Source organism: Fundulus heteroclitus, chromosome 7 (genome assembly GCF_011125445.2).
Source record: "Fundulus heteroclitus isolate FHET01 chromosome 7, MU-UCD_Fhet_4.1, whole genome shotgun sequence".
Classification (NCBI taxonomy): Eukaryota; Metazoa; Chordata; class Actinopteri; order Cyprinodontiformes; family Fundulidae; genus Fundulus; species Fundulus heteroclitus.
Window position 1 is genome coordinate 25,930,957 of NC_046367.1, and position 14,803 is coordinate 25,945,759.

Genomic DNA, 14,803 nt, shown 5'->3' on the forward strand with positions numbered 1-14,803 from the left:
GTTGACAGGTTTGAAGACAGTCTTCGGCCACAGAAAGGACAGTGGGAGGGCCTGGAACCTGGAGATGGGGAGTGGGCCAACTAACTGAATGTGTTTTTCAATTGATTTGATTGATCAAATCAATTGAAAAACCTAGACACTGACCTGCTACCCACCTTCTTCTCCTGCTTAAGAACCCTGTAGCAGTACCTGCCACCACCACTCCCCCTCAACAAGCACTCTCATCAACCCCATCCACATCAGGTGAAGAGGAAGTTAAAGAATATCAAATCAAGGAAAGCAGTCGGTCTAGGTGGGATCATTCCCAGACTGTTCTGGGACTGTGGAGACCAGCTATGATGTACTGCTTCCCTTCTTCCTCCTGAGCCTCAGCCTTGAGAAGCCACCGGTCCAGTGGAAACCCTCCTGCTTGGTTCCAGTCATCAAGTTCACCTTCGGACACAACTCAGATTTTTTCACCTGGTTTGAGGTCGTGAAGCTTCACATCGACATAACCAAGACAAAGGAGATGGTGACCAACTTCCACAGGAAGTCCACATCAACAGCAAACATGTAGCGCTCAAACATTAAGCACCTGGGTGCTCATCTGAACATTAAACTGGATTGGTCCAAGAAACAGCCTACTCAAGAAGGATCAAACTTGCCTCCAACTTCTGAGGAAACTGAGGTCCTTCGGAGTCTGAAGGATACTGTTAAAAACTTTCTATGACGCTGTGGTGGCATCTGTTTTATGTTGTGGTCTGCTGGGGGTATGGCAACGCCGAGCAGGCCAGAAAGACATTGAACAAACAGCTTAGGAGAACCAGCCATTGGACCTCACCGAGGAGGTGGGTGAAAGGAGAATGTTGGCAAAGCTGACATTCATTATGGCCATCCTCCCCTCCACCATCAGGGAGAAATATGATTGACCCGCAGTACGACACTGACCCCAGATATACAACCATCGTCATTCTGAGTTATTGTCAGCGTAAAGAAGAACAAGAAGTCCAGGAAGTGATGTTATTGGCCCCACAGATTCCTGATCTCAACATGATTGAGTGTGTCTGGGATAACACGAAGAGACAGAAGCACCTGAAGAAGCCTACATTTACAGAAGATCTGTGGTTAGATCTCTAAGATGTTTTAGACAACCCGAGTTTCTTTAAACCAGTGGCCACAGTTAACATACAACTCAGATCTAAGGGCAGATTAGAGTGGTCTGTTAACTTAACATGTATATTTTTGGACTGTGGGAGGAAGCTGGAGTACCTGGAGGGAACCTACAAATGTGTGAGAGACTGAAACTTCATAAAGATCATTGTTAATTAAATTAGATGGTACACAAACCCAATACTAATGTCATAACCATGTAATATGAATATTACACTTAGCAGTTAGGGTTCAAACATGCACAGGGCATTTATTTGATCAACCTTCATTTAGTATCGAGCTGGTATTTGATATCAGCATCTTAAATGACTCCCATCAATGGAAGGGACTCATACAATCCTACAATCCTAAGTCAAAATCAATTACAGCTGCATTGCAGCCGCACTGTATTAGGGATATTATCTGATAACAAGCACTCTTGTTCTGTGTTACTCTAATAAACTGATTAGAAGAACATCTATAACATCCCCCACCCCCATTTTCATACAATTAATGGAGAAGTTTATTTAAATATGCCAAACCTTTTCTCTTCAGCACTTAATTTTCATATTTGATCATTAGGAGAGAGAAAAGAAAATCTATTTTCATCACCACAGTAAAAGGTTAGACTGTTCAGATTTCATTAGTTAACCATTACCTGTCATTTTGTCAAGACTGGACCACTTATTTCTCAATCTTGCTTTATTAGCCCTTTAAAAACATCAGTTTTCTGCTGCATTTAGATGTGGATTTGGAAACAAAAACATGCAAAGATTGTTGTGTTTGCTGGTCAATCTATTTCTTTATTCCTGTAGTGAATATTCACACCTGTTGAACTTTTCCTAATTTTTACCATCACAGTTTTCCAGCTTCCCTGCCCTGTAGCACCACCTTTAAGTGCAATGACAGCTGTTTAGATTTGATGAATGCTGGTTGTGAACATGCATTTTCGGACTTTGACTGGGCCGTTCAAGCACACAAATAAACGTTGAACTAAACCGTTTCATCTTAGCTCCCGCTGAGTGTTTAGGGTTGTTGTCCTGCTGGAAGGCAAACCTCCGCTCTAGTCTCAAGTCTTTTGCAGGTTTTCTTCCAGTATTTAAGGTCACCCATCTTCCCGTGAACTCTGACCAGACATAGAAAGAAAGACAACCTAAAAGTTTTGATTAATATCTATTGTAAAAAAAACTTGTCATTTTAAAGATCTACCATTGTATTTTTGTTTCTTTTATATGTTAAAATATTGAGAAGAAAACATAGAACCATATTTTGTTTTGATGGGATGTTGATATTTATGGAAAACTAAGATAAAAAAAGCACATAATTTGCAACTTTATCACAAGATAGATCTAAAAAATGTTGCTGTTACTTTTTGCATCATTCTGTGGCGGAAATTCAATGGAATTATTCCGTGAAAAATAACCTCAAAAAATCTAATAAACCTGCATTTGTTATTATATCTAAATCCTTTTTATATAGTAAAAGCTATTAAGGGCCTTTGTGGAAGGGCCAAAGAGCCAAATGCGGCTCAGGAACCGCAGGTGCCTGAATGTAAATAAAATGCATTTATGAAATAAATAAATGTAAATAAATTTCAAAAATCTGTTTTTCATTTTACTCTTCTCTGTCTTTCTCAGAAGTTTTGATTCTCAGTCTTTTTGCTTCCCAGAAAGTCCCACTGTGGAGTTTGTCAGATTGTTTAAACTCTAAACTCTAGAAATTCAAGTCGTTGAAGTTAATTTCCAGCACAAATTTTTTTTTTTACAAGACTGCACCTCATGTCAGCATAATTAGTTCATTTTATCTGATTCACATGAATGCATTTAAGCAATCACTTCAGGGTGATTGTAGTGTGCGTTGAAGTTTTTCTCTTTTAAATCGAGCTGAAATAATGACTTTTTTTTATTTTACAAATAAATGAGTCGTCTGTCAATGGAAATATTTGCGAAGGAGAAATTACTTTTTGGGTAATTTATAAATAGATTATAAACAAATGTATGGTGATTAGAAAGCAGAGTGTGATTTCCAGCATGATTAAAGTAATGAGTGTTGAGGTGCTGCAGAATGGAGCAAACTTTTGCTGTGCACATACAGCACGCTTGGTCTCCGTAGGAGCCGGCACTTAGCCTATTAGAGCCAGAGCCTCGGCGGGCTCGCAATTAAACATCTCCATGAAAAATGAGCTCTCAGAGCAGGTTTAATGGCCGGAGAGCTAATACAGGTGGCTCTGAATGGCAGGAGAGGTGACTCACCTTACAGTACAGACTCCATCACGCCCCTTACCACGATCCTGCAAAGAGCCCCATCTCATCAGCATCTACAATCCTGCTACAGCACACAAATTAAAAAAAAAAAAAAAAAAAAAAAACATCACATGCAATCACACTCCTCTGATGTGATTCTGACTGGGAGAGTTTGCCTTCGCTCTAATTTTCTGACTTTAATAAAGAGAGAGCATGTCACAAGCGGTCAACGTTGGAGTCGATACTTTGCTTTTAATAGAGAAAGATGAAAACATCAATACCAGCTCATTTACAAATACATTCTGTAGCCCGCTTGCTCATACCTAATTGATTTTAACAGCTTCACAGATGAGGTAACAAGAAATCAATGCATGGGGCCATGTTAAGTGACTGCATGACAGCTTGTATTGAGCACAATCCAAGAATAATCTAGCAGGACAATAATCCAAAAACAACATGGCCGGGGGGGGGGGGGGGGGGGGAGGAGGCAAACATCACAGCAGAGTCCGAGCGCCCGTCACCATGACAGGCCGGCGTCTGGTAAGAAGACGAGATGGAGTGGAATAAATTTTTCCCGTAAATGTTATTCCAAACAATATGAAACAAGACCGAGGGGAGAAGCGGTCTATGCAGGCTGACCATCCTGCAAACCGTTTATCAGCTTGAAATGCTATTTCATGCATTAATACTCCACAGACTGCATCACCCCCCCCCCTCCCCACCTCCAGTCTTTCAGTAGAAAAGCCTCCGATTTATGATTACCAGTCAACTAAGCAACAGCCTGTGGCCCCCGTTGACACGGCACTACCTTTTACTTCCCTCGCCGTGGGCTCGTCTCCGGGCCCCTGCAGGCTAAGAGACAAGGCTGTCAGGATAATGTGATCAAGGTGGGTGCAGGCTGGGAGAAGCTAAATCGAGGCTGAGGGAGGGAGTAAGGGGGGATGACATTCTTTGATTTTTAACCATTACAGAGTTTTCACAGAGCTGCAGTCAATTTATTTTATTTATTCTAATGAAGAGCATTAGGAGTGCCATAGTGTGCCGCGCTGCACATTGATCGCCTCGTTAATCACACTTTGCAGACACTCGCAAATCAAGTTCTAACAGCAAGCACTGAATCAAGAGCAATGAAGCATGAGCTCCTTCACAATTTATGATCTTTCAAATTGCATCTTTTCAACCATTAAATTGCAAGATACCATAAATTTTTATCCTCTCCTCTTCAGCCCCGCTATCGATTCTGTCGTGTGAAAAATAGAAGAGTAGTAAATTCAGGCAGTTAGACTAAAATTTAAGCCTCGTCTTCGAAAAGGAAACTGAATGGCACACGGAAGGCTGTTAATTTGCCATTGAGAACAAATATCAGGGGTGATAAAAAATTAAAAGTCCAACGGGGGCTTTAAAGATGTGATTCAGGTGGGTTTCAGTCCCCTGCAACCTTGAGCTCTGTGACTTCACTGCCTCCCAAAATGCCCGGAAACGGTCAGGATCTTTTACCGGCCCCCATTTTTCAAGATTAGGTTCCCGATGTGATACAGAATTAAAATTAAACGCTCACCAAATAGTGCATAAAATGACTCGGCTCTCTTTTTCTGCAGCTGTCACCGATCCGCCGGGTTTTAAACAAGATGTAAGAACAAGGTGCCACAGATGGGTGTGTTGGAATCTCACTTTTCACTTTCCCTTTCTTTCCCTGAAGAAAAAGCAGTCAAGTTTTTCTTTCTCCCAAACTCTGCAATTCAGTACTTAAGAGTGGTCATTACATTTAACCTGCGAAAATCTAAAACGGTTCTTACCTGCCCCATACTGTTCTAGGAAAATGGCATAATTGTTCTTAGATTGCATTGCGCTCACACCAAGCTGTAAGGAACACTTGTCAAACAATAGAGTCAAATTAGTTCTGTGTGATTGAGCATGTTGAGCATCAATCCAGCGCATTATATATCTGGGAAAAGAAACAGGAGTGCCACGAAATAGACTCAATTACTGTGATAAAGTAAAGGAGAAGCAAGAAAACCAGGCAGTGGCTTCAAAAAGTGAAGGGTTAACCTCTTCACCTCTGTACAGAGAACAACTCTTAAGTTGTGATTGGAAAGAGTACCTGCTGTTACTTACTTACCTGTCTGGAAATAACAATGCTCGCATTTGTCTTGGAAAACTTTTGAGTCCATCGTGTGTTTGCTTCCCCTGCGCTCATTTCAGCGTAATGAATTTAGGGCTTGTCTTGATGTACGGTGGCTCCAGGCGGAGTGGGCACCCTGGTTAACGGCAGGTTTCTGGTGAGGTAGAAAAGTGCTCTCATGATAAAGATTTTTTTTTTTTTTTCAAAATTTCCACCTTTAATATCACATATCCTGTGCAACTCAATTGCAAAAGGATTGGGTATGTACCAACATAAACCTATATATTTTGAATTTAAGCACCTTTCGATTAAACTCAAGCATTTCGTTTTTTGACAGGACATCATCAGCATCCCTCATCATAACTTCACAGTACTTGCCAATACTACTTTTTCGTAGGTTCTCTGTTTTTTTGCTGGTAGAAAAGGCTTCTTGTCTTGCAACCCTAAATGCTTAGTTCAGACGAATAGATTACACAGAAGATTATTGTCGCAAATAGAGCACAACCAGTCGTTGGAAACATGCAGTTTACGTTTATTGTCAGGCTCTAAAATCTCTGCAAACTGTGGCTTTGACTAAAGGATGCAAAAGAGCAAAATCATCCAAACTTCTGGTCCATATGTACTATGAATGATATCAGGTGTGTATTCAACAAGATTAAATAGCGAAACTAAATAAAAATGTGTTGCTAGTTTAAGGGTGGTGCTTGCTTATCGATCAGACAATTGTGGCTTTTTCTTTTTACATTTAACAGATATATTTGTTTTTCATTTTACCTGATGTCACATTAAATATTAAAACACTTTCAAAACCATTTATCTGGGTTTTATTTTTTTTAAGAGGATTATGTTCACTTTTGAAATCGGCTTTAAAGTAAAAGTAAATCAGTTCAGAGCAATCTTTCTAAAGTTTGAAACACCGTGCTGTGGTGAAGTCCTCAGCGACCTCTGCAGAAGGACACCGTAAATCATAAAGAACTTGAACAGGGTAGCGTTCTGAGAAGCTGAACAGTGAAACCGCCGCGGCATGGCCGACATGGAGCAGAGATAAAACCCCTCTCTCCCTGCCAAACTGAGACAGCACGCCCAATATGACTCCGCAAACGGAGCAGACCAGCGCTGGTCAGGCAGCAAGCGTTTCAGACTCAGGCACTCCCCGAGGGGATGGCAAATCAGCAGAGGAAATAGCACGTAAGGAAAACAAACCATAAGAAAAGGCATAAAAGCTCACAAACATGGGATTGATCAGACAATTACATCCCATCTGGCTTGTTAAACTCAATCTGTTGTCATCCAAAGGCTGGATGTATTTATTTATTAATTAAATTTTTTTTTGCATTACACTGTTGTGAGATCTGCAACAACCCAACCAGGTAAGATGGAGATATTTAATTTGTTCCTTAATTTGAATTAAAAACATATACAGCACCCTGCATATTTAAAAAGCACTCCTAACATTGATTTTCTCCCCACGGGTAAGTTTGAGTTTCTTATAGCCAATTTCCAATGCATAATAATCAACACATATCAACCTCACTTGAATGGCATGTTCTCTTATATTTCCCATTTTCAACAGGGGGTAAGAAAAAGGAGTATTTGTGTATATTTGGTAGAAAATGGATAATCTGACAAATTTAGAGAAACAAAATCTCAAACATTTTCTATTCTAGACTCACTGTTTTCTAAATGCTGCAATGTTGTGATACGTCTATTGACCAAAAATTGTGGGAGCTTTTAGTTTTGATGCATTAAAAGAAAAGGAGAAGAAATTCAGACTCATCAGAGCCGATGAAGGGTTCCGATATTTGCTCGGATGATTAGCGCATCTCTAATATTAGGCATGCTTTGCCTCACCCGATGCGATTTTTATAATGCTAAGGTTCAAATAAAAAAGTTTCTTAAAAGTTCTGATCTAGACGCAAAACATGCTCTAGTTTCTTGAAGGGTCTTCAAACTGTCAATGTTTGACGTTTTTCCCCCCGTAGACTAATGCAACGTCTTTTACACACATATTCTAACACGCAACCTTCTGTTCCCATGTCATCACATGACCCCAATCCCTTTTAGCTTTTGTTTGTTTAATCAGTCAGTGACTATCTTAGTATTTCAAATTCAACCTAATGCAGAAGTAATTGTTTTGGGTCCCAAAAAATGTAGTGCCAGAAGTAAGAAATCATCAAGCCTCAATAAAAAAATAAAGATCACATCACATCAACTTTTAAATCGGTGAACTGACTCCCTGTTTGACAAATATTATTGGTCCATAAGGCACTGAATTATCTTGCACCTACATTTGAGAGTCGCCAGTCATTGGGAACCAATATACCACCCTCTGGTTATCAGATGCCTTTTTACTCGGTCTTCCGTAGGTCCAGAACTAGACAACAGGAATCATTTAGTTCTTATTCCTCGGCTCTGGAACCGACTCCTTGAAAACCTGAGATGTGTTGAAACAGTCAGCTCTTTTCAATTAGAAATAAAAGCATTGGCTGTTGGAGCTTTGTCATGTACGACAAAGATTCCTTTATCGGTTACGTTTTTTTTTATCATGTCTTTATTTCTAGTAATACTCAAAGTTCAATTGTATTCTTATATTTTAGATGAAGTTTAATTAATCCTGTTCTGTTGTTTCAATGTAAAGGCCTTTAAAATGCTGTAAAAATCAAACTTGCAAATTTCCCCTTTGAACTAGACAGGCTTTATGAGTGAAGTTACACATACCAGTCATTCCAAAGTCTTTTATTGCAAATACAAATCTATACATTTTCAGCCTTATTTCTTTAGCAACAAGGAGTTATGAGAATATACAATCCACACCAGTTTTATATAAATTTGTTGACCCATGACTAAAGGATCCTTTGACATCCTGAGCTGATCTTTACTCACTAGCTACACACCTCAACATGCCACATTTCCTTTTGTGATGCCACATCACATTAGCAATGTGGCATCACAAGATGATAATGTAACATCACAGTTCATCCTGTGATGGCTCGAACAGGTAATTGGACTCAAACATCCATGTCTATGTACAAGATCTATCAACTGGTGCACAATAGGGCACTCAAAGACACACTTCCTCCGGACCAACAAAGGGCGACTTCTTATGAACAACAAAAAAATGCCGCCTGACAAGCTCTCCGAGGACGGTTGAGCTCCCGGCAGATTACATGGATCTGTATCTTTTCATAAAATGGACTGCGGCATTTAAGTGGCAATGACTGAAAATACGATCTGAATTGTTAAGTGTGCCACAGCCATTACACGGAGACGTCTGGGCCAGTAATGGTGAGAGCAATCGTGTGATGACAGTTTCACTGCACAGCGACATTCTCAGAGGTATTGTCATCATCCATGACAGGTTATACGGGTCCGCTGGGAGCCGCGTACGGCGTACAGTCAGAGTTTCTTCTTCCTATAAACACCCACCAGCCCATCTTTACTTACAGCTCCGCCAAACCCCCCCCAGAACACGACGCGGTTTTTCTATGTAGCTGCAGGTCTGAGTGCGGTAATTAGATGTTAATGTGGAATAATGGAATCATGGAGGGTTGTTACATAGGGAGAAACGCAGACCTGGGCATGATCTCGGAGTGAAAAGCACAATTGCTTAAAAATCAAAACATGCTGTCAGCGGCTCACCTAAGCAGCGGCAAATGCCCCGGCTTTGGAATACATTACAATGGTAATTGCTCCCGGCAAAATTACCTTGTCTTAGATGAGCTCGACCAGACATCCGAGACATGCATGTCGATTGGCTCAATTTCACGATCATTGGGAGGCTGAAATCAGGGCCTTTATGTGAGAGAAAATCAGAGCGGAAATTGACATAAACATCTCATTGGAGATATTACAGGGAATTGTACAGAGAGCTCCATTTTGACAGGCCATTTTCATGAATCTATTCAAAGTGGAGCTATACTTTAAGAGTTCTTTTTTTTTTTTTTTCCATGTGCACATCTATACATTTAACAGGTAAAGGAAGGAGTGCAAGTGTTACAAACTCACCTTTTGGCACGTTGTGGAACATCTGCAAAGTGGGATGTATACTAACTGCGGTTAGCTTTTTAAATCCCGCAGAGATGCTTCTCTTCTGCATCGGATGCCAAAAACTGCATTTTCCGCATCCTAAAGAGAAACAAAGGAGCTCCAGCGACACACAAGAAATGACTTAATAAACAAAAACATGCTGTCATTTACGTATCCACCTATGATTGTTAGCTTTGTCTCCTCCCGTCTTGGCTTTTTTTTTTCCACCTCCCTCACATATATCAGGACGGGGAGAGTTAAAATGCCTCTTCTGTCTGTGATCTGATGAGGATCACCTTCATCCCATTTGAAAGGTGATTTCCGAGCAAAATTGTTTTCCCTGAACACATGCTGCTTGAGCCGAGAGCACATTTTTCCAGCATGTTAACAAACATATAATTTCCATAAACACGTCCAGTAATTGACAGCTTGATTTTGGCTCTGCCAGGAAGCTGACAGACAGTTCTTGGCTGCTTTAATGCAGACGAAGCAGGCTTAAGGCCTCACCAGGCTGTAATGAGCTTCTCAGGGCTTTGTCTGGATTAGACTACCGAACACAAACAGAAATCTCCCACAAATCCCATCCAACATTCTTTATCCTGTTGCTCGGAGCACTAAATTACAATAAACTGAAGTGAAATATCAACTAAATTAAATGTTGGTAAACTTAAACCCATTTTGGGGGAATTAGCGTTTCATGTAACGTTTCTGCTCGCATGAAAAAGATCTCGATTCTATATAATTTGAAAATTAACTACATTTAATTACTTGACATACTAATGTAAACAATGGATTTTTTTGTGTGCAAATGTATACAATATGTAAGAACGCCAATGAAAGTTATCTTGATTTGAAAGAAAACTGTAAGCACACTGACTGCCACAATGTGTTATATGTGAAGATTTACAGTACAAAAAACCCAAAAGTAAATTACAAGAAATGTTTTAATTTGTTATGTATGCATAAAATGTTACATTTTACAGTAACTTACAACTAAACTGATTCACAGGAGTATAGAAACGTATAGCATTTAACAGTAGGAATTAGCGGTAAAGTAAAAGGAGAGCATGATCATATGTGTAAAAGTAAATATTGTGTTTTTTAAACAATGATGCTTAGGTGGGTCGAGTCTTTGGTCCCAGGTTGTCGTCTCACGGTTTTTACTAAAAGATCCATACAAAGTTCTGGAGAAAAAAGGTATTTCATGCTGTAACTAAGCAGGAACTCGTTTGTAGAATGACCTTAAATAAATACGAACATTTTCTACTTGCACACTTTTAAAGGACTTCACAGTGAATTGGAGCCAAAAACATCTGTCTGTAGATATTTAGACTGTTTGAATTTAATGGAAACTTTGAATATGTATGCGTTTGTGTCTTTAATTCTTCAATTGTGGATATTTCTCCTCTCTTACCTGGATTGCTGCCTGTGTGTCTAGTTTTTTTTCTAATTAAAGTTTAAAAAGTATTATTCTTTCCCCCCCCAACACTCATAACCAATGATTTAAAATCAAAGCTTAGCAAACATGTGTCTAGAATGAGTAGGACAGAAACAACCATGCAGGACTTTCTTCCTTCTTTTTGTCGGCAGGCTGAGGAGTCGCTGCTGCATCTCCGAGCTGGTTGAACATCAGCAGGTCTTTCTCTGCTCATGAAAACCTCTGGTCCAAGAGCAGCACAGAAATAATGGTGAGCACAAGAGGCAGGGGGAGGAAAAGGAGTCTGATAAATCTGTATTGAACAGCTTGTGAAGGATGTTAATACATATTAATGGTGACAGGAATATTTGCAAGTGAATACACTGGTAAAGGGGATTAAACATAACTCTCCATAGAAGGGGAGGTATCATCACTCCCATTCTGGCGTGGGACTCGGCCGTATCAGATTCATCCCCATGCACATTGCCAGCAAACACTAAGCCCTTATCTCTCCGCTGGGCCTCTCCGGAGAGTTTACAATTTCTCGCTTCGTTGGAGCCTGAGCTGAGCTTGTTACTGGCACAAAGGCTGAGAGATGGCCCGGTTGAGAGCACAAAGCTGCTCCCTCCTCTGGACGGACATATTTCCTTCAGATAACGGACGACTTGTTGGACAGCGGCACTACGGTGTCCCTATACGTTAGTATGGCAGCCGGCCTCACATTCTCTACACACTGGGAAAAGTTAAAGTTCAGGAAAATACATGACACGCTGTCGTGGCGTTGGTAACGTCCCCTTATTAATGAGCTGCTGGACGCGGCAGAGGGACATGAACTCAGCAGATGTGCTCCGGTCCCTGCGAGACACTTCAGGCCATCGGCAGTATTCTCCGAGGGCGAAGGCATCACAGACAACGAGCCATTTGCTACACCGCTGATCACATCAACTCCCAAGGGGATTAATGATGGGAACACAGACATGAAATTTAGAGTAAATGTACCTTTTAACCGGACCAAAATCCATGTCCAGTCATTTTTATACAAGCGAACACATTTAGGGTTTAATGTTCACAGACGTCTTTCAGCCCTCTGGCCAAATGTGGTTCTGAGTCATCTGTGATGTCAAAACTATCGGCTGCGCTGCTAAATAAAGGTATGATGATGTCTGTTGAGAAATAATAAAAAAAAAATCCAAAGCTACTATTTTCTAAATCAAATTTTATTTAAGAAACTACTTTTGAAGTTTCAGTGCACCATGGCCATTTTTATGGATGCGGATGCTGGATATTTTTCAAAAATGCCACAGTTAGTTTCACATGTTAAGTAAAAAAAATTATAACACTTCCATGGAGGCCCTTAAATAGAAGGTCCTTAAATAGACCTGAAATAATCCTCTATGATGCAGGGGGTTTGCCTGAAATGATCAAAATGTTCAATGTTTACGAACCTTATTGTGCCATAATCAAAGCCTGTTTGATTTAGGTTAATGTCACTACACGTCAAGTAATGCTCTATAAAACTATTTCTTCAAGTTTAAAAACTAGTAAGCTTTTGAAATGATATATAATTAATTCTTGATCACTTATAACAATAAAACAGAAGTTTCGTGTTTTTCCTGGAAACACACGCTTGCCTGAACTCTTTCTTAATGGCTGCATGTCATAGACCTTAAAGTGGAGACTGCTGCTATCAACCTAAGATTGTTATCTGGCGTATTAAAGTGTCTCTTCTCTAAAACGTAAACAAAAGGGTTGAAAAAAAATGCTAATTATTTTTTCTTATTGGTTGCATGATGAGACATGTGTCACAAGTTAAATCTCTGAGTGCTAAAATAGAGAGCAGCAGAGCAGATTAAGAAAGACTCAGCTCTATCCGGTCTGGTCAAGCTGGTTAAGGTTGCAATGTCTTCCCTACGCACTTTGTGTTACTCTGTCCAGCTGTGTGTGTCAAGTTTTTTTTTTTTTTTTTTTGACAACTACTCATTACAGCTGCTTAGTTTTGTCAATGTTAAAGAGGAACCACCAAGAGGTTCAAACTCACTGTCTGGAAGGGAACTGCCGGCCAGTCCGACAGCGACCTGCCAGGCTGAAAAACAGCTCTGTCTCAACACATCATGGCATCTACCGAGACGGCACACGCTAACAGATGTGAGAACTGGACCTACGGAGGTTTACGTCATTTTCCCAGAACAATGTGACACAATTTTTTATTCCGGACCAGTTCTATCCGAACGGTTCAATGGTAGCCTGGGCTCAAGGATTAAAGGTGGCTGACCTGATTGAATCTGATTGAATTTGACTTTGGAAAGTGCCTCGAGATAACATGTTTCATGAATTGGCACTATATAAATAAAATTTAACTGAACTGAATTTAATTAAATTTGTTCTTCCTGTTGTCTCACTCTTTCTCCCAAACTTTCCCTAAGAATTAACCATTTTCCTCCTTCTTTAAATGTAACCTACTCAGTTACCCACATCTATGTTTTTGAGTATGCTATTTTTAGCATACTAACAACTGCACAGTCTTTTTTTTCTTTTCTTCAAAGAAAAGAAAAGGGCACAAAATCTATTAATCCGATCATGACATGCGTTTACCAGGCTTTATTCAGAATAGAAGCACTCTGACCTGTGCAATGTCAAATTTCCCCAAACAACCACAGAAGAAGAAGTTGTAGTTCCGTCTGTGCTGAAAAACACAACAAAGAAATTCAGAAGTGTCTTTGTTCTGTGTCTTCCGAGCGCCCAGAATGGACCTGTGGCAGGTTCTTAGATCAATTGACAAATGACTGTACGCCGTGAATAAGCTGCAGGCTCAGCAACACATGCTGTCGGCCTTCAGAACAAGAGACCTAGGGCACACATGCTCAGTCATGGCAGTTTGCCCCAATCCGAACGACATGATCAGAACAAGTGTTTAGATGGACGCTGTTCGGATTACCGATCGGCATAAACCACCCGTCTCATTCAGATTACAATTTCATTCCGATTGAGTTTTAATCCGATTACAATATTCCAGTTGGCATGTGCACATAACACATTTTTATTCTGATTGGCTCCTTTTTCTGATTATTTATATCCATCCAAACATCAATGGTAAAACGTTTAACTAAATCAGGCATTTATTCTGACTTTAAATGTTTGTTTTCAGTTCCCTTTGGGATTAAACTAGTTGTTTATTTGTTTGTTTCTTTATTTAATTATTTATTAGTATCAGTTTGCATGATAGGTTAATGAATATGTTAAATAATTGTGTTAATTACTAGTTTCGTTATAGTGATTTATTGTAAATCTTAAAATTTTAAAATAAAAAAATAACACCCAAATCTCACTTTTCTTTAGAGAATGTGATTAGAATGTCATTAAAGAAAATAATTAACTCATCGAGTTAATTATTAAAAATAAGACTGATCAGTGGTAACATTGAAACTGAATGAAATTTAACTGAACATAGCCTTTATCACTCAGCACGCAGTCATTTATCAACATTACAGTAAAGACATCAGCACCACTAAAACTGAAAACTGCTAAACACACTCAAAAACAATAGTTATATCCCTACAGCTTCCTGGCAAAAACTGTCAACAAATCGTATATGGACACATTTTTCCCTTGAAACATTTAGAGGGTGATTTTTCTAACCTTCTGTAAGAGTTAGCTGTTGTCAGGATAAGCTTCACCGGCCACGTTTGTGCACACAAATAAGGAATTAGACATTGGCTTCAAATGTTCACACCGTATCAAATATAAATTTATAAACTTTAGTGGAGACTTATTTGTACACACCCCACATCCTTTTTAAGAGATTAAAACAGTGCAAATGCCTATTTTGTTTCACAGCAGAGTAGCTGACTACACGGGCTTGAAGGGGTT

The 14,803-nt window shown here is 39.7% G+C and overlaps 1 long non-coding RNA gene across 1 annotated transcript; it reads right to left on the reverse strand.

Moving 5' to 3' along the window:
• Window positions 1-9,125: 9,125 nt before the first annotated feature.
• LOC118563613 lies at window positions 9,126-9,996 on the reverse strand. Its single transcript, XR_004931304.1, has 3 exons — window positions 9,699-9,996; window positions 9,499-9,618; window positions 9,126-9,285 (listed from the first exon to the last, which is right to left on the reverse strand). It is a non-coding gene; the product is annotated as an uncharacterized LOC118563613 (long non-coding RNA).
• Window positions 9,997-14,803: the final 4,807 nt, after the last annotated feature.